This window comes from Bombyx mori, chromosome 10 (assembly GCF_030269925.1).
Source record: "Bombyx mori chromosome 10, ASM3026992v2".
Classification (NCBI taxonomy): domain Eukaryota; kingdom Metazoa; phylum Arthropoda; class Insecta; order Lepidoptera; family Bombycidae; genus Bombyx; species Bombyx mori.
The window spans coordinates 6013979-6034777 of record NC_085116.1 but is presented as its reverse complement, the minus strand read 5'-3'; the positions used below and the strand labels follow the sequence as shown (position 1 = coordinate 6034777).

Sequence of the window (20799 nt, the reverse complement as noted above, 5' to 3'; positions counted from 1 at the left end):
AACTTATTCATATTCATAAGTAAAAAATGTGTAAATTACTTGTATTTATCTAGCAAATATCTTGATTCGCAGTTTAGTGTAAGTTTAGTTTTATTTATCTATATCTATATCTATACTAATATTATAAAGAGGAAAGATTTGTTTGTTTGTTTGTTTCGAATAGGCTCCGAAACTACTGGACCGATTTGAAAAATTCTTTTTCTATTAGAAGCCGACATTGTCCCTGATGAACATAGGCTACTTTTTTTTATTTTTTTTTATTTTTTTTTTTGGTTTCATGTGTGTTTTAATGTTTCCGAAGCGAAGCGAGGGCGGGTCGCTAGTATAGTGTAAAGACGCTTTGAATAAACCACCGTAACATTAGTATGGTGATTCAATAGTTTTGTTATGCAGTCATGTAGATACGATTTATAATAAATCTAATAGTAATTTGAGAAAAAAATTGTATTTTTAATTCACATCTACCCGCCGCGCCGCGCCGTGTTTCGTCTTCGTCACAATGTTGACAAGCAAGCTTAATGCATCGAAAAAAAATATATATCGTTAACGATTGATTTAATGTGACATATATGGCCTCAAAATCCTTAAAATTAAAATTTTAATTTAAAATTCAGGTAGCGATTGGTTTTCTTTTTTTTTCACGCAAATAGAAAATATTTAATTTGAAACATATAGAAAAGCAACTACTTGAAACTTAATAATAATCTTCAATATATCAATTAATCTCGCCCCATAACCCATTTTTAACTGTTCGTTTTTTCTGATATATTTCTGTGGATAACACACAAGAAAGAATAAACAAGAATATAAATACATACAAGAATATAAATGTAGTGTATTGGTTTTAATGGTTTTAATATTTAATAATGCGAGAATCGTGTCTGAACACATCCCTACTGTCATGTCATTAGGCACCCAGACTTATTCATTGTTTCGGATGTGGGCGCGGCGACCCTGCTCGCCAAATAAACGTAATCCAGTCATTACGTAGCCCCTACATTAAGACATACCTGAAATGAGACAGATCCTAGTCTCCAGGCAATTTTCGCAAGTGGTAAGGTCAAGTTTTATTAGAATTCGCAATAACCGTTAGTTTAAGCGTTTGTTTGACTGATACATGATAGCGGGAAGTGTTGTTTAGCGACTTCGGGCTTACTGCGAGACTATGAAATTATAGCGCGTTTCGTGGCCGACGTGATTTAGCTGGTAACGCATTGAAGTCGTCGTGGCCTAACGGATAAGACGTCCGATGCATTCGTGTTGAGCGATGCACCGGTGTTCGAATCTCAGGCGGGTACCAATTTTTCTAATGAAATACGTACTCAACAAATGTTCACGATTGACTTCCACGGTGAAGGAATAACCGCGTGTAATAAAAATGAAACCCGCAAAATTATAATTTGCGTAATTACTGGTGGTAGGACCTCTTGTGAGTCCGTCCGGGTGGGTACCACCGCCCTGCCTATTTCTGCCGTGAAGCAGTAATGCGTTTCGGTTTGAAGGGTGGGACAGCCGTTGTAACTATACTGAGACCTTAGAACTTATATCTCGGGGTGGGTGGCGCATTTACGTTGTGGATGTCTATGGGCTCCAGTAACCATTTAACACCAGGTGGGCTGTGAGCTCGTCCACCCAACTAAGCAATAAAAAAAAAGGGGAAACAATGAATAGTTTTATAGACATAATTAATACCAGGGACACGGAGGAACCCACTGCTTATTGAAAAAGGTTTGGAATTCTGATATTCTTGCACCGTCTAGATTAATTAAAACTAATATTGTTTTATTACCGTTTCAATTTACTTTAAATACTTGTTGTTTTTTTTTAATAATTTTTAGAAACAAATTTTGTTAATGTTGAACATTAATTCGCTAAAGCTGTTATTAGTTAACCGCAACCTACTTTGAATGCCTTGTTTTTGCATAACTGTTACGTTTGTAATCCGCCTATCAATGAATATTGAGTTCGCCTTGTATCAACAGGTACTGGTGGTAGGACCTCTTGTGAGTCCGCGCGGGTAGGTACCACCGCCCTGCTTATTTCTGCCGTGAAGCAGTAATGCGTTTCGGTTTGAAGGGTGGGGCAGCCGTTGTAACTATACTTGAGACCTTAGAACTTATATCTCAAGGTGGGTGGCGCATTTACGTTGTAGATGTCTATGGACTCCAGTAACCACTTGACACCAGGTGGGCTGTGAGCTCGATGACTTTTTTAATGGGTGCTGGGACTACACGTACGAGACAAACACAAGTAAACCAAAATATACTTAATAGAGGTACTGTCTCCAACAAGAGGTCGAAATGACCCGAATATTGGTCCATAATATGCTGTCTTAAAGCGGCCGAAATACAAAGAACCTTAATTCATATAGGTATATCTTGTTTGCTTCTACGATTTACAATATTATGATTTTCCTTCATGATATTTAGATTAACGTTAGGCGGCGGCTTGGCTCTGTCCCTGGCATTGCTGAAGTACATGGGCGACGGTAACCACTCACCATCAAGCGGGACGTATGCTCGTCTGCCTATAAGAGCAAAAAAAAAATTACAAAAAAAATGTATGCCTTCAGCTGTTTATGATTAAGATCTATTTACAGAGTTATTTGGTTGAATTAGTGATTTATTAGATGTTTATTGATTCTAGATGCACGCAAAAGCTATTATTACCTCACTATGACAGTACAGTACAATAAAAAAATATTTTGTCACAAATTTAATTTGCATACATTTCAAGTTTGTACAAATTATTAATTCCAAAGCATAGGGGACTGCAGTACACGCCGGGCGATGTGATAAAAAGTAAAAAAAAAAACAAAAGAATTTTAAAAACCACCCACGACAGCACTCGAGGAAGCAAGAGATAAAAGAAAGTATCCGTTACTGATACAAAAGAATTCGAGCACTTTCGAGCACAGATGATGTTGTTTTATATATCAAGCCTCCGTCGTCTTTATATTGTGAGCAAGCTATCTTAAACGACCAAGATTTTCGTGTTGCATTGCGCTCAATTAAAACGCATTCTTTAGTTGTTAAAATTCGTGACAAGCATAGACTCAGGTAGCTTAATGTGTCAGCAGTGAGAGAATTCCATCGACAAAAAAACGCGTGACAAAGTTCATAGACTCCTGTCCCGGCGACTCGTAAAAGATTAGGGCCCTCGCAGCGGGAAGCGGCAAGTGGAGGTGGTCCTTATCTCGAAGCGTTTCGACAGAACAGCGCTGTCCGACATCCGTAGTGGGGTGTGCACCGCCTCAACACTCCACGCTCCACGTTCCACCGCGACTGTCGATCGTCGTACGCGCACCTCCGAACCAAAACTTTCAAACGAGACTGATTTACGATTTACGTTAAAATGTATTCAAATTCAGTGACGTGAAAAATAATAGCTTCAGTGATCGTTGTACAGTGAATATAAACAGTGTACGGTAACGTAAATTGTGTTTTGTGGATTTATATTTTACATCTCGCGAAAGAGCGACCCTCGAGAAATTGAAGGTATTCGATTGATTATTTTCTACTTTTCTTGATTGAAATTTTACTTATTGAATTTGTTATTGCGACAACGGCGTCGAGGCGATTTGTTGCAAGGTGCAACTCACTGTCTTGTTTTGCGGCCACCCATTTACAACACACTTGCGGTACGTCCGGCATGGACACACTTTCTCGTTGCCATTTTCGCAAACTTAATCTTGTAGATAGATATCTCTCTCAATTATTTTGCGCGATGTTTGATGATTTAAGTAAATTTAGCATTCATTTTTTCATTGTATTACTAGCTGACCCAGCAGACTTCGTAGTGCCTCAATCGATAAATAAAAGACCTAAACTTTTTTATAAAATAAACTTAAAACAAACAAAAGGAATCCGTCCGACGCGGCGACGGGGGACACATCTTCATATTTATCTACCTTTTAAGCCTTCTCTGCGCTTCCACAAATCATTCAAGACCAAAATTAGCCAAATCGGTCTAGCCGTTCTCGAGTTTTAGCGAGACTAACGAACAGCAATTCATTTTTGATATATATAAATATATAGATGTAGATAAAGGGCGTAGTAAAAAAATCTCATTTCGATTATTCAGTTCTTAGAATATATCACAATGTTAAGATTTTTTTACTTACGTTTTTTTTTTTACTTGCTTTAATAGTAAGACGAGCTCACGGCCCACCTGATGTTAAGTGGTTACCGGGGCCCATAGACATCTATAACGTAAATGCCGCCACCCACCTTGAGATAAGAGTTCTAAGGTCTCAGTATAGTTACAACGACTTATGTAAGATGAAACAATTTGGATCAAGCTGCAGTCCGTGATTTGAATATTATATCTACTAGCATTCCAACCCCACATTAGGAAACTTTTTAGATTTATTAGAGGTAGATAAGAGGTAATTAACAGAAGTAATTATTATAGAAACAACAGAGTGATTGGTCACCACACCGCGTACTGAGTGGTTTCCCGTAAAACGTAATAATAACTCTTGCATGAAGCGAAAGTCGTAAATCGCACAAAATATTTGTCGAGCGCAACTCACCGTGATGCACGGCATATAAAAAATGTACTCTTGCATTTATTACTATTTTTGAGGAGCTTACAAATGCACTACATAGTTTAATATGTTTCTTTATACAATAATAAACTACATCGGTTCTTATCGACATAGGTATCATGAACGTTTTGAGTATATTTGAGTCGTCTATTATCAAAGGTGGCAATCTGTGCATTTGGACAAAAAAATTTATTGATATGTCAATACAGATTGATTTGAATATAATCGTCTCCTTCAAAGAATACGGTTCAAAACCTGCACTAAATAAAGGTTAATAGTTAACCTGTTATTTATCTAAGATGTCGTTCCGAAGAGTTTTGTGACTGCCAATGGAATACAAAGTCAATAATTCGTTTTTCTGATTTACCAATCATTGTCCAAAAGTCAGATTGCCGGCTTTGATAATAGTCGACTCATTTGTAGGCAGCGGTTTGGCTCTGCCCCTGGCATTGCTGAAGTCCGTGGGCGACGGTAACCACTCACCATCAGGTGGGCCGTATGCTCGTATGCCTACAAGGGCAATAAAAAAATATATATATTACATTTATTTGTTCATTAGGAAATTTTAGTGATCGTTTATGTTTTTTTTTTTTTAAATTATTATTTAGACCTTGAAGATATTTACACATAACAGTTTGCTAAAAACTCTTGAGTGACACCAGTTTTTAAATTTTGTGGCTGTGATTTCGTTTATCGATTTCGTATTTAAAAAAAAAAAAAAACATTAGTTAATCTCAGCGCAGGTCTTAACTAACAAATGGCAAGTACACTAATAAATATTAGAATTTACTGTAATTAATTATAATACGAGTAATCATCATTAGTAGCACAGGTTTTAAAACAGTATCAGCGTATGTAATATAGTATTCAATCATCGTCAACATCCCTAATGAGCTAGTTATTTGTCCAAAAAAAAAAACAAAATGTGTGCAATTCACGCGTGGTAGAAGTGAAACCTTCCAAAAATAAAATACTATTATCCTAAACGTCTTAAGTATATGTAAAATTTTGTCATTAGTAAATAATTGTAAGCGCCCTCTGTGAATTGATATTTTAATTTCACGTATAATCCTAAATTAAAATTCACTACAAGAGCTTTCGTACACACGTTAGTATTAAAAAATCTCACAGATGGCGCTGTATTAAATAGTATGTATATTTCTGTCTCATTCTTTGCTGGCTTCATCCTACACATTTTTGTATTTGTGTCTCTTACCTGTCGTTTTTTCCGTTGCATCCGGTTTGAAATCACAACGATTCTAAAGAAGTTTTCACTTCAAAAAAAAAAGAAAATTTCCTAACTCTTATGAATTCCTAAACAATGTTATTAAAAATGTAAGTAGCTTGCAGTAATTTCAAAGATTGTGCCGATAACCGTCGTCGCAGACTTTCCTTAAGTATTGTGGTATATTAATTGATACAAACGCGATTTTGATTAGGTCGGCACACATTTGTAGCACATTAGAAATTAAATGTTGTTTGAATATTTCAAAAATTTTCAGCACTGTAAATGGCTAGGCGATATCATCACCCATCTGCTGCTAAGTTTTTTTTTATTGCTTAGGTTTGTGGACAAGCTCACGGCCCACCTGGTGTTAAGTGGTTACCGGAGCCCATAGACATCTGCAACGTAAATGCCGCCCACCTTGATATATGAGTTCCAAGGTCTCAGTATAGTTACAACGGCTGCCCCACCCTTCAAACCGAAACGCATTACTGCTTCACGGCAGCAATAGGCAGGGTGATGGTACCTACCCGTGCGGACTCACAAGAGGTCCTACACCACCAGTAAAAAATGATCGAAGGAACCCGTATCACAGTGAATATGGCCACACACATGGAGACACGGAATCAATGTATCCATTGTATTGTATGAGGGGTATCCGATCCTTTTAAATGGGAACGCGAGACGTTATGGTAAAAACAGGCATGAAGGTATATAACCATTTATGTCCACTTCACAATATGTACTAGGACCACATACGGAATACTAAGAATACTAGGAATACAGAATATACCATGTACTAGGGAGTTATGCAGGATTCATTCTTCATACGACTTTATTCCTTTAACATGAAAGTAGTTCGTCAATACGTCCTAAAAAAGCACGCTTATAATAATAAACTACACCAAGCATTTTAACAACAATTACAATCCTAATACGTCTCCAATGTTCATAATTTCTGAATTAAAGTTCTATTATTATAATAGATACTTGTCTCTAACAATACTTTGTGTGTATGTAATACGGATGTATCATGCCAGAAGTTAAATCATCTTAGAAAGTAGGTAACTCTTTGAAGTCATACTTATGTGAACTAAAAAAGAAGCAATCATTCTGCTCTAGATTCATAACGGTGCGATTTCAAATATAAAAATTACATTTATTATTTATAAGTTATTTTAAAGTTAATATTTGCACATTAACCAAACATACCCAACTAAAAAGTTATTTCTAACCTAAAAATTTGTGATGACGCCATGACGGATCGATTGCACAATTTAAAGTTTTTGGACATTCGGTATATCATTGCTTACTTAAGTTCGAAAAAAAAAAAAAAGATACGAAAAAAAACAGTCTATTTCAAACCTTTTTGTTGTCAAAGAAGGTTGATCTGCAAACAATAGTAATACACGAAGGCAGGTAGGTCATTGAACTGACTGAACTACCGATTCGGCTAGAACATTCAACGACGCAGACGTAAATTGGGCTTTTGAAATCACACAATGGCCGCTCGTAAATGTGGACTGTTTGCCAGGTGACGAAACATCTTTTTGATTGGCAAACAAATTGTAAATCCCAGATACAATAATGAAATTGCAAGTGGATTCCGTCACTTAATAGTAAATAGTATACATTTCTGTTCATTCAAAGAATATATTTTGATAAAATACGAATGTAAAGAAAAATGTTTTTTTTTTCGTAGCCCGTTAATGTCCCTTTTATATATTGGCGAAATCTAAAAGGGAACGCCATAAACCTAAGAGATAGATAATGTCCCTTTTTACCTTTGTTTATTAATATATTTAGAACAATATATTATATAGATAAATTTATATTCCGTAGATCGAGAAAAAAATCAGCTTCTTCCTTATTCGTCTTATCAATCTTATTTACATTTTATAATCAAATTTCCCATATATTATTGTTCAGTCGTTTCTGTATATTTTTGTGTCATTTCAACGTTTATTCTCGTCTTACTTAGAAAAAAAAATGCATAATAAAAATTAAGCACATTACCAGTTACTAGATTAAAATTTAGATTTCTTTAAAACGATTAGGCCCGTGAAACAGAATGAGTAGATTCGCAATCTAGAAATATCTAGAGTTATCGAGAACGACCGGATAGTAAAATGATTGCAGTTTCACTCACCGACCTCCAAAGTTTAATTGGAAAATAACATCTATTGACGGCTGCCTCTTGTTTTCTTACTACGTTTGGAATACTATAACATGTCTTGCTCCAGTTGCCCTTTTTATTACGTACTAGCTGTACCCGTCCGCTTCGCTGGGCATTTAAAATTAACATTATTATTTCTCACCCCCACAAAGATTCTCATCATTAATGCCCCCGCAACTGGTGTAGGGAGTCAACACTCATATAAATATTAGCCTATCCATTAAGTACATGTATTTTCTACATGGATACCAAGTTTCAAGTCAATCGGATACATGGTTCAGTAGTTATAACGGAACATCCGTAAAAACCCCTGTAGATTTATATATTAGTATAGATTATATTAGTTCAACGACTGTTGGTCAAGCTTTTAACAATAAAGTTAAAGCAAAAACAATAAATTTAATTTTTTATGACAAATTCCCTTCGTTAACCTTAGACATGTACTTTTGTGTTAGGACATTTAAGACTTTATTATCATCGATCTAACATCTTTGTAAATAGCTCTTTCATGTATTTTCAATACAAGCACTCCTAGCGTTGTATATGAACTCACTTTGAAAGTTCGATATTCGACGGCCGATACTTCTATGTTTCAAGGTGGCCGGCTGCATTCACTGTGGTCTACGGGCTCCGGTAACCGTTTCACCGTGAACTGGCCTGTATATTTTAGCCACAAAAAAAGGAGAATCACAAACGTAAGCTGCGTAACAATAAGATAGTACGACGGATACCTGTAGACTAAATGGGAACAAAAAATAACGAAAAAAGTCAAGACGAGTTCTACCTGAGGCAGATGAAAAGAAACATACAAGTTACGGTTTCCTAGCTACGACGATCGATGTTACAAATTTTCTTCCATGTCCGAACGCGGAAGAAATACGTCCACAGTTCTATTAGATTTATTTCTTAATTAAAGCAATGCATACGAAACATCGGAAATAATATGAAGACAGTCAAAAACGTGAAAACAGTGTTAATTGTGTCAACGAATCGCGAAAACCCACGATAGTACTTGTAAGTATTTAGTTAGTGTTTATTTTTCTATTAACTACAAATACCAATTTTTCGAACACTACGGGTTTTAGCATGTCTTGATTTTTTGCTTTCTATGAAAGATGAATGATCATTGTTAACAACAATTAGTACTGACGAAAGCACTCATGAAGCATTTGGTGATCTGCTGAAAATGTTTCTTGATACTTGTAACTGGATCGCGGACCTATCATCACTTAAGATCTCGAGGCATTGAAGAACATCTAAAGAGAGCTTTGTTTGCCGCAAACAAAATAGTATAATGAAGATGTGAGTGGGGTTCACTTTGAACAAAACTATCCTCCTCCTTGCGGCGATAGTCCTCAATGCCGAAGCTCGTGGAAACATATAAAACTATACATACACTTAAATACTTAATAAGAGCCTTTATTCAAACGCATTAAGGATATTTACAAATAACAAACTTAAGTCAACGACTCTGCTGAGACATAACATCGACAACTTCGTCTGTTTGTCCAGCATTGGCAAAGACCTCCTCCATTTCTTTCCACTCTACTCAATTTAGAGCTTTCCTTGTCCATAGTCTTCCTGCTATCGTCTTTATCACGTCTTCCCACCTCTGAATCTGGCTGTCTGGTTTCCGTTTTCTATTTCTAAGGTACCAAAACACTTGAATAATTTAGAAATAATTTAGAACTACCGTAACCCTGATGGACTATGATTATGACAGATGTGGAGTGTAGTGAAAAATCTGAAAATCAGATACTATTTTTAATACACTTTCGTAATGAAGAAAACTTCACAAACTAGCAACATTCACTATCCTATACACCAACCCATAGATAATACACATAAATTAGTTACACCAACCCCTCTAAAATGAGGAAAACCGTGCATTTATCGACATTAAATGAAAAGATAAAGCGCAGAAATTCGATCGCATCTTTTGTCACCTCAACTGCTATGTCAGAATGAACACTGTATAATTAATGGAATAATAAAACGCCATCAGTATACATATCACGTTCCATTGCATTAGTACTTACGTTAGTTTATTCTTCGGAGCTTGCCCATTGGTTTCGAAAACAATCAAGGTTGAATTTGCAAAAACCCGATTGACATTTGATTGATTTAATTCTCACTAGTGAATTCAGGGAATACATAATTAATTGTGATGATTGGTAAATTTATGACCTACACCCATTTTGTAACATAACAAATATAACATTTAAATTATTAAATTATTAATAAGAGAAAATTGCTCTTAGGACGAGACATATTGTTATCTCTCCCGCAGAACTGCATCAAAATGGCAGAAGCGTAATATGCGGCAATAAGTATTTGATATTTGGTAACTACCCTCAATATCAGCTTTGAAGGTATTATACAGATTCGAACAGGTTTTTCTAATTTCTTTCCGATTTTGAACATTACAATAAGGTTGGCAGATCGGTTAGGAGACACGTATTGAATGTAACTTTGATAAGACTCATACTTCGAAGCAAAAGTCGATGGAATAGTTATCCCTACCTAAACAAATGTAGATAGTATTTATAATGATCAAGATCCATTAACTTAAACTCTCAATTACAAAATGATGCTGCTAATGTTACCACCGTCTTCTTTATTGTATAAATGAGAAGTTATATTGAGAGCGATTCACTTATGATTCAATCATTTCTGATTCACCCCACTGCTTACAAATAATTTATTAACAGAACAAATTTAAAATGAACGACACAAAAACGTTCACTATCCATCTGTTACATTCACTATCTAAATGGTATGTTAGATAATGTTGTCTTATAGAACACGTGTGTCATGTGTTTGTGGTTATATAACAATGCTTGGTTTATTGGTTCTTGAAGTTTGTTGCATATCAATTTACACTGAATTCAAATTGAATGAATATATTTAAATCTAACTATAATATTATAAATGCGAATGTTTTTAAGGAAGGGCGGATTTGTGGTAGGTACTCTTTTACGAAATAACTATTGGAGATGGATTTTGATGAAACTTCACAATTTAATTTATAAATATACAAAAGTCAATTTGCATATGTGTGTGTAATCTCTTTAGACACCGAACCGGCTGGGCCGATTTATATGAAAATTTCAGAAAAACTTCAGATTTGTCTAGCGATTGATCCTGTGGAATTTGGTAGCGATCGGTTCTAAGTCTAATCGACGGTCGTCCAGCAAAGATAGCGGGTTTGGCTTGTAGTTTATTTATATAAGAATAGCAAATAGACTATAATATACTACGATCAAAGTACAATATTAGCCGCGAGAGTAGTTATTTTTGATATTTTTCATACAGTAAGAGATGTGTAGTTACAACATGCAAACTAGCCCATAGATATTCATAGCTCACTGAGTTTCTCGCCGGATTTTTTCAGTGGGTCGCGATTCTGATTTAGTAGTAGATGCAGCAAAGCACCGGTCGTGCTAGGGCCAGTCTAACAATCTTCTCAAGTTGAGCCCGTGAGTTTGAATAGCCTCTTAGGCTACAAACGATGAGATAGGGAAAAAATCGGATCTTTTTCAGATGTCATTAGTAACATACAATTTACATTTTCACGTTGTTTTTTTAATTGTACCTATTTGGTGAGTCGAAGCCGATTTACCTGGTCAAGTCCTACATTAAAGTTACCGTGTAATTATATATAGGTAAACCAATTTAAAAGGGTCGTGTTCACGAACGCATCCAGGATGAATTAATTAACCAAACAAACAAACCTAACAAAATTTGATAAATTTTGGTAATTACTGATAGTAGGATGTTTTGTGAATTAGCAGAGCCCAGTACCGTGTTGCCTATTCTTCCTATTAGGCGTCAACGCCTACTGGAAATTGATAGTAGTTATTACAATACAATAAAATCTTGGGATGCGTTGAAATTCACATTGTTATAATCTAACGGTCTTGTGTTGGTAACCGCTTCACCAGGTGGACGGTAAGCCTGTTTTTTAAATTCAATCACAGAATATGCAAACAAAGATAAACGGTGACCGACAATGAATAATATTAATAATAACAAAAATTTATTATCTCATCACAATACATACTTTACTGCATACAGAGTATGCAGAGTAGAATGTATGCATAATTATATACAATTAAATAAAATTGGAGTGTCTGTTTGTAATATTGAAATAACCGCTTTTTACTAGGTGCATATGAATATAATATATACGGTACATACACCAAAATATCATTTTTTTACAATTTTTGTCTGTCTGTCTGTTTGTTCCGGCTTATCTCTGGACCGGTTTTGACGGGACTTTCACTGATAGGTGGCTGATGATATAAGGAGTAACTTAGACTACTTTTTTTAGACTAGCTTCGCCTCGCGGCGTCACCCGCGGGTAGCATCGCGGGACTCAGCTGTCAATAATAAAATTTAATGTTTCCGAAGCGAAGCTAGGTGGGGCCGCTAGTAATTAATAAGTCGACCATAATTATTAACCGGTGAGAGCCGTGCTTAAATGCGAAGATAATCGTGACTTATACCTAGTCAGGCCATAAATTCTGTCACATGTTTAATGTAAAATAATTGAAACAAGTTTATTCATTATGTAACCATTCATATACCAAAATTAACTTAACAAAACATAGATTCTTATGACACTAAAGTTTATTCAAAATGACCTCCGTGATTTTGAACACAGGCCTTCAAACTGCGCGGCCAGTCGTCTATCGCAGCACGAACGAGGTCCATGTCAATATCGGCGGCTACCTTAATCAAGGATGTCTTGAGTGACTCCAAATTGAGATGAGGCTTTGAGCACGCCTTTTCCTCCAAATGTTGCCATATCTTGTAATCTAACGGATTCAAATCAGGACTGGAGGAGGGCCAGTCTTCGTGCCGGATGAAGTCGATTTCACGCGCCGCCAGCCAGTCTTGTGTGCTCTTCGCTCTATGAGCTGGCGCCGAATCTTGTTGGAATACCCAGTGCCTGTTATTGAACATGGTATGAGAAACAGGTTCCACAAGGTTCGTCAGGACTGTATTTTGATACACAACTGCATTCGTTTTTACACCTTTCTCACAAAAATGTACCTCTGTTAAGCCCCAATAAGAAACTCCCAACCATACCATGAGCGAGGATGGAAAATGACCTCGTTGGACACGCGGAATACGGTTGCTCGCTTCTTCACTACTGTGTGCGTACACCTTATCATTTTGTTTGTTATAGCTCTCTTCCACGGTAAAAATTTTTTCATCCGAAAAAAGAATTTCCCGATATTTTTTTCCCGCGTACCGCTTCAACAAAGCGCGGCATCTCTTCAGTCTCAAGTCCGAGCATTCAAACGATGTCCTGTTTTTCTTCGATATGCCCGAAGCCCTAAGTCTTCATTTAACACCCTTTTCACCGTGGTTCTGCATAACCCCATCTGAAGGGCCAACAGTTTCTGCTTACGTTTGGGATTCCTTTGAATTCGCGCCTTCACAGCTTTTATCACTGCTGGAGTCCTAACAGACCGAGGGCGACCACTTCTTGACCTGTCATCTACACTAGAGTCTTCATTGTATCGTTTGATGGTACGATAAACGAATCTTTTGGTTATATTCAAATTTTTCAGTATGTTAAAAATTTGAATTGGCGCGTAACCGCATCGATGCAACGCAATAACTGCAACACGGTCTTCTTTAAGCGTCCACTCCATATTTAAAAATGAGTAAAATTCTAAAAGTATACATATTTTTTTTCATGAACAATGCGAAATTCGAATTCAATAAACTTTTTTGTGGCCAGCATTCTATAAGAAAACTTTTTACTGTGTGACAATACTTATGACCTGACTAGGTATATGGTGATAACAGATAATTCACTGAGGCTGTTTGAATTGCACGCAATGTATATCGCAAATAAAAATCAGTTGATGTGTGGGGTTAGTTAACGGTTTCTTTTGAATTGAGGGTATGCAGCAAGAAGCAAGCAGTACGCTTCGAATTGCAGATTCGTTCGCGAGTCCCAAAAACGATACCTACCAATTTAAATTTATTAAAAACAACCTCGAACGTTTTAAAACATTCAAACACGCTTTTTTATATTTATTATTTTATGATTTACATATTTAAAAAAAACTAATTTATGTATGATTTTTTTAATGATTATCCACTTCCTTCTACATCCGTCCTGACAGATGCGTGACCTTTGTGAACTTTAGCCCCGAAGGTAAACAAGTATATATCAATAAAAATAATTATAGTTTAAGAAAACACTAACCTACGGTGGCATATTCATGCACGGATATTTTTATTCCGAAACCAAAAAATAGGAAGCGCTCTCTGAGCTCCGGAACTTTTTAAGGTTGTAATTTAGAATGTTTTTGGAACGAAGTTCCTTATGGGACGACGCGGAGGGGTACCCAGGAAAAAACGTCCGTAACGTAAGATTTTTGTTAGTAATGCACACAGTGTACGACTTAACTTTGTAATAACGTACAAATTAGTAATGCACACAGTGTACGACTTAACTTGGTAATAACGTACAAAAAATAACATAATTTTTTTTATCAATAAAAAAATTCATAATAAAAAACGTATACCCGAATAAATTTTTTTTATACCTCGAATTGAACTTAAAATTAATATGTTTATAATAAGAAACTTCGTTCCTATCCGGTGTCCCACGACACCACACATTTTTTAGATCTGACTTGTTAATACCCCGGCTAGTTCCAACGAGACTTGCTGGATGTATGAAAAACACCCAAATGGGTTAAAACTACTAACGCCCACCTGTGCGTTGACAATGTGACAAAAACATTCGCTGAAGTGCCAAAAGCAGTATGAGCGAAGAAAACGGATAGGTAGCACCATCCTGCCTACTTTTGCCGTGAAGCGATAATGTGTTCCGGTTCGCATGGTAGACGTTCTATTATAGAATTGAGACTTAAAACTCATGTCCCAGACGTTGTTGATGTTTATGGGCTACAATGAAAGCTGAAACCCACGTGGACCGTGAGTTCGCTAAGTAGTCTAAGAAAAAAACATTTTTTCAACTCATTGACGTGGAGGTCATAGGGTGACCTGGGGGGTCAAGGCCTTGCGGTGCGCTACTAGCAATCTAGCTGTAACGCTGCCAAGGAGTACCGTTAACGTGAAAAGTTGGCGAGAATACTGGTGGTAGGACCTCTTGTGAGTCCGCACGGGTAGATACCACCCCGCCTATTTCTGCCATGAAGCAGTAATGCGTTTCGGTTTGAAGGGTGGGGCAGCCGTTGTAACTATACTGAGACCTTAGAACTTATCTCAAGGTGGGTGGCGTATTTACGCTGCAGATGTCTATGGGCTCCAGTAACCATTTAACACCAGGTGGGCTGTGAGCTCGTCCACCCATCAAAACAATAAAAAATATATATCGCGTCTTGAGCCGGCAAGCTAGTTACGACATAGCGGGGTATTCCGGGACACCAGTGGCATGGATGGCCTTAAAAAGCTACCCGATAGTACCCGATGCCCGAGAGAGCGCATACGTCACGAACAAACAAACACTCATTCAAATATCAGATTGAACTGGCGTAGTGACCGATGAACACAACGATTTTATTAGTCAACATTGGTAGTGACTAAAAAATAAATTCAAAGGCATTGCATGTACTCTGCTTCTCGAAATTATACCGCAATATTCATAACAGTCAGATTTCTAATTGCGTTTTAATTAAATGAGAAATCTTACTTTCAAGTAATACTGGTTCGGAGACTCGCTAAGACTGGCTCAGTCAAAAAAGCATTTTAAATTTTTGTAATCAACATAACGGTGATGTTTATAAATGATTAGCTGTACCTGTCCGCTTCGCTGGGCATTTAAAATTAATATTATTATTTCTAACCCCCACAAAGCTTCCTATCATTAACGCCCCCGCAACTGGTGTAGGGAGTCCAACACTCATATAAATATTAGCCTATCCATTAGTTACATGTATTTTCTATACCAAGATACCAAGCTTCAAGTCAATCGGATGCATGGTTTAGTAGTTATAACGGAACATCCGTAAATCCACTGTAGATTTATTATATATTACTAGCGGCCCGCTCCGGCTCCGCTCGGGTCTGTAACAAAAATTTCAACGATATTTGACGTTGTTTTATTTTTAAAAATAAAAGAACACCTATTGCGGCATAACTATAATAGTTAGGCATATGCTGTCGCGACACTTTTTGTAAATAATAATGTGTTCTACAAAGTCGTAGTACATTATTTTTATTCTATCATGAATAGCTTTCGCAGGGCACGCGATGTAAAGAATATTTTAGGTAATTTTTTTACACCTTGAGTTATATTATTGGAGATTTAGTAAGGATCCCTAATTTTTCAAAAAAGATTATGGCCTATGTCACTCGGGAATAGTTTAGCTTCCAAACAGTGAAATAATTTTTAAAATCGGTTCAGGTTAGTTTCAGAGCCTATTCAATGTAAACAAACAAACAAATCATTCCTCTATAATAATATTAGTATAGATTAATTTACCATTAAGAAGATGTCTGTGTCAGTTTATAAATTGTTTGAAATAAATGATTATTTAGAATTGTTTTTCACAATGTTTTTTTTTATTGAAACTATTCAACATGCGGTCAACTCTGTAATATCTATAAATATTAAAACATATGAGTTTGAGCATCTCTGTGATGTTATTATTCGATTGTTCATACGAATGAACTATTGTCAATGCATCATGAGTACATTTAAAACTATTACGAAAACGTTTATTAACTATTACGTTTTATAGTTCCATTTACTTTATTCAGCTTACTGAAGTGAACACTATTTAGTATTCATGGAAATTTTCTTAACGTATTACCTTCGTGGACGTACTTGTCATCAAAATGTCGGAATTATTTTGGTTTTTGGAGTTTTCCTACCTATGCTGATAGCCTCGAGAGGCTATTTCACCGTAACCTTAACTAGTAGATGAGCTCACAGGGCTCAAGGCTCAAACCTGACGACGTTGCTAACAGGAACCCTAGCAAGAGCCGTGCTTCGCAGAATCTACCACCGGATCGTAAACGCGACCCACTGAGAAGATCCGACGAGAAACTCAAGAAACTCGGCTGTGTCTGTGAGCTAATTTACTCGTCGAGCCCTTCGTTTGGGCGTTATAGTAGCCCATATACAGGGCGTAAATTTCCATAGTCCAAAATGAAATACTAATAAACTGAATGAAAAACATTCATTTCTTAAGTTAAATCATTGTTTTAAATTCTATTAAACCTCTATGTATCGCGAAATCAGCTCTTAAAAGCCAGCAGTGTTAGCCAAATTCTACGAATTCCCGACTATTTGAGTTCCATTGCTTGCAATGAAAAAAAGTTATAGAAAAAAATGTTTATTATTATGATGTCAGAAATTATCAGCCCTCTCACTTGTCTAACTATTCTATATATATGCTGAATGCTGATGTTATACACCCTATATACCGCAATGTCAATGCTACCGAAATATTATTTCAGTGTGAGTACGAAAGCTCCAGACATCGGTAAAACCTAATACTAGTGTATTTGAGAGCATGGAAAAGTAAACAGATATCCCTTTCAATAAATTACAAAACGTGGATGTTGTTACACAGTGTGTGACCGACCTTATTAAAAAAAAAACACGAAATTTTCTAAAGCCGTGTACACATATTCGAACAGTACGTGTGCCAATTTTACGGTCGCTTACATCGCGACAGATGCCAGCTGAGATAACAACCCGATGTGCGCTGTTCAATGACAGATCTAATTTAGATTTGAACGCCTTCCGCAAACACGACATCGATGGTATGTTTTGCACATGCAAAAGCACCGTGCTCGCGTGCTGTGAACCTACCTAAACGAAATCACCTGTGGCGGGTAGCCATCATACAACGCAAGATATTTGACAGATGCCTGAATCGCGCTTACGACATTTTCAAGATAAGCTCGCATATATACAAGTTCCGAACAACAACATTCGGACCGTCGGACTACCGAGCAATATCACCCGCTCGGTGGAAGATCTTCCCTTTGTCGTTCAGCCTCCCCAAACACCTACCAACCATCGAGGTTAAATCCTATTAGTGCAAGCGAACTGATGATCATGCCTCGTATTTGCAAATTGTCATTGAAGTCTAAAAACAACTGAAGGTACTATCCAGCTTAAAATAGAAGATCGTGAATTCTTGCATTTGCGTTTCGAGCTAGGGGAGATATATTAACTGAGTCAGACAGAAATGCGGGATTTTATTTGCTTGTAACGTTTATGTTTTTTTCCTACCTATTTGCTAGTAGCCTAAGAGGCTATCCCTAGGTTAGGTGAGCTCACTGGCTCGACCTGAGAGAATTTGTTAGCACTAGCCCTAGCAAGAGCAACGCTTCGCTTCGTCACAAGCGACGGGTTCGACGAGGACGGTGACTGGTGCTTGCAGTACCTAAAAGCACCGTTAATGGATGGGAAGGATCCGTAATGACGTGCTTAGGGCGAGCACGCACGGCTAAGTAGGTACCGTCTTACATATTCTGTTGTTTAAAAAGTCAATTCTGCCCATTTGAAGTCATAAAAATGTCCTTATTATTATGGAGTTATATCGCAAAAACCGGATAAACAAGAAATAATAATAATTGATATTAAGATTTTGTAATAAATATTATAGTACTGGTTCTTATCTATTATTATTATAAACATACGTTTTAAATTACTAATAAACGTAAATTATTAAATTTCTCATTTTTTATCCATTAAAATTCCTTCTGAAGCTATTAATCAACACAACGTACTAGTAAGTTTTTTAAATTGAATTAATAATCATTTTAACGTTCTAATCTATGCATACGATATACATTAATAAAGTAACCAAGGACTATGGTCTTGTTATGCGAACGTTATGGTATTTAGTTTTTGCAATCTGTTTCGAATAAAATAAATTCACCATTTCTTATACTAGGTCGATCAACTAGCTTCCAACTACATGCCACTTAACATGGCTACTGAAGCTTACTCCACCATTACCCTTGTTTTGGAGATATATCCTTTTAAAATACACCAATTGTCCTATCCTTCAAATCGATAATCTGCAGTCTTGCTTCACACTTAGAATATTTAGGCCTGCATTCAACAATACGTCTGTCTGCTTTCTCAACCAAATTTAGGGACTGGAAAATTAGGAAATAGTTAAGTAAAAATTCGACTCGAAAAGACCGCGATCGCATATCTTCGTAAGAGACAGACCAATTAATATTTTCACGCAAAACCCCTCATTATTATCTAATCCGAACTGTGGACAAGTTATCCTTAAAGATTATTCTCATAATGTCCAGAATAATTAAGGACCCGAATTCTCAACAAATGTGTAACTACTGTGCATTTTGTAATCATTCGAGAGTACAGTCGCTAACAGAAAGGATAAACAAAGAAAATTGGCGTCAACAATCAAAATTTTTGACAATATGATCGTATCGTATGCCTTAACCTTTCGACTGCCGCTTAGGTCGCGGGTGCCTATGACGATTTCGGTTACAAAGGCGCCGGAATATCTAGTACACTAAGAGACATAAAAGACTAAAACATACATTAACAAACAAAAGTCAACGTTAGTCAATCCAGGCGCTTATTAACACAAATCGACAATAACTTCAGTGATCCACGTAGGGCATCGTTAACCCACATGACAGTCAAAGGGTTAAAGCATCATTGTATTTTATATTACCATTAAATAAAATCAGTAAAGGCTGACCTCGTTTTAACGGCTCACATCGACATGTATTTAAAGTGTGTAAGAATTATACCAATTAATTTTGAATTGGTTTGCATACCAAATTGCTAATTGCACAATATGAAACGTTTTAATGCTGTCTGTTTAATTTTTTTTTAGGCTCGAAACGTTTTGTAGAATAAATTTAAGAGTTTACTTCTTCCCTTTTGATGCCTTTTATTTGAATAGTATAGATTCTCTAGTATTGCACGATATCGAGCGGTTAGCTGTCAACCATAATCATATTTATTCGGTGGAAATTCGTTCAGACCATAATTTTTGATTTATGAGCGGTACCTCGATTATGACAAGGTGAGAATATATTATCATACAACATGGACCGAAATTAGTTATTAGAACCCAAAACGCAGAAGGTTTTAAATAAAATAACGTTAGAAATACATAATAATTTGTGATATATTTTGTTTTTTCTTGTAAGAGAATTGTTATAAAAATACTTTTTAGCGGGAACGCTAGGAACGAAGTTATCTGTTTATGTTTTGGTAAGTTATTGTTTTTGTTTAAATAGTGAAATGGGTGGACGAGCGCACGGCCCACCTGATGTTAAGTGGTCACCGGAATCTATAGACCACGTCAATGCCGCCGCCCAAGTCACAACCGAGACTTTTTTATTGCTAAGATGCGTGGATGAGCTCCAGTAACCACTTAACACCGGTTAAGCGGTTACTGGAGCCCATAGACATCTACAACGTAAATGCGCCACCCACCTTGAGATATAAGTTCTAAGGTCTCAAGGATAATTATAACGGCTGCCCCAGCCTTCAAACCGAAACGCATTACTGCTTCACGACAGAAATAGGCAGGGTGGCGGTACCCACCCGCGCGGACTCACAAGAGTTCCTACCACCAGTAGGTGAGTTCTAAGTCTCAGTTTTTACAGTACAAGAAATTTTACAGTACAGGTTTGAAGCGTGTCACAGATCGAAGAACTCCAAAGTAAATGGTAGCGTTCACATTGTGTCTTTTTCAATGGACCACTTTACATCAGGTGTGTCAGCTCGTTCACCCATCCAGGCAATGAATAAATAAAGGACAGTGCACGCTTCGAAAAATTCCCAGAATCGAGAACGTATCCCAACCAATACATCACCGAGACAATCAAATTTTAAACTTT

General features: G+C 36.6%; 1 protein-coding gene across 1 annotated transcript in view; it reads left to right on the top strand.

Annotated features, from left to right (window-relative positions):
• Nucleotides 1–3205: 3205 nt before the first annotated feature.
• LOC101740298 (patched domain-containing protein 3) overlaps nt 3206–20799 on the top strand; it is a 54764-nt gene continuing 37170 nt past the window's right edge. Inside the window, exon 1 of the mRNA XM_038013153.2 lies at nt 3206–3497. The gene's annotated coding sequence lies outside the window, so the exon portion shown is untranslated. The remainder of the gene's footprint in view (nt 3498–20799) is intronic.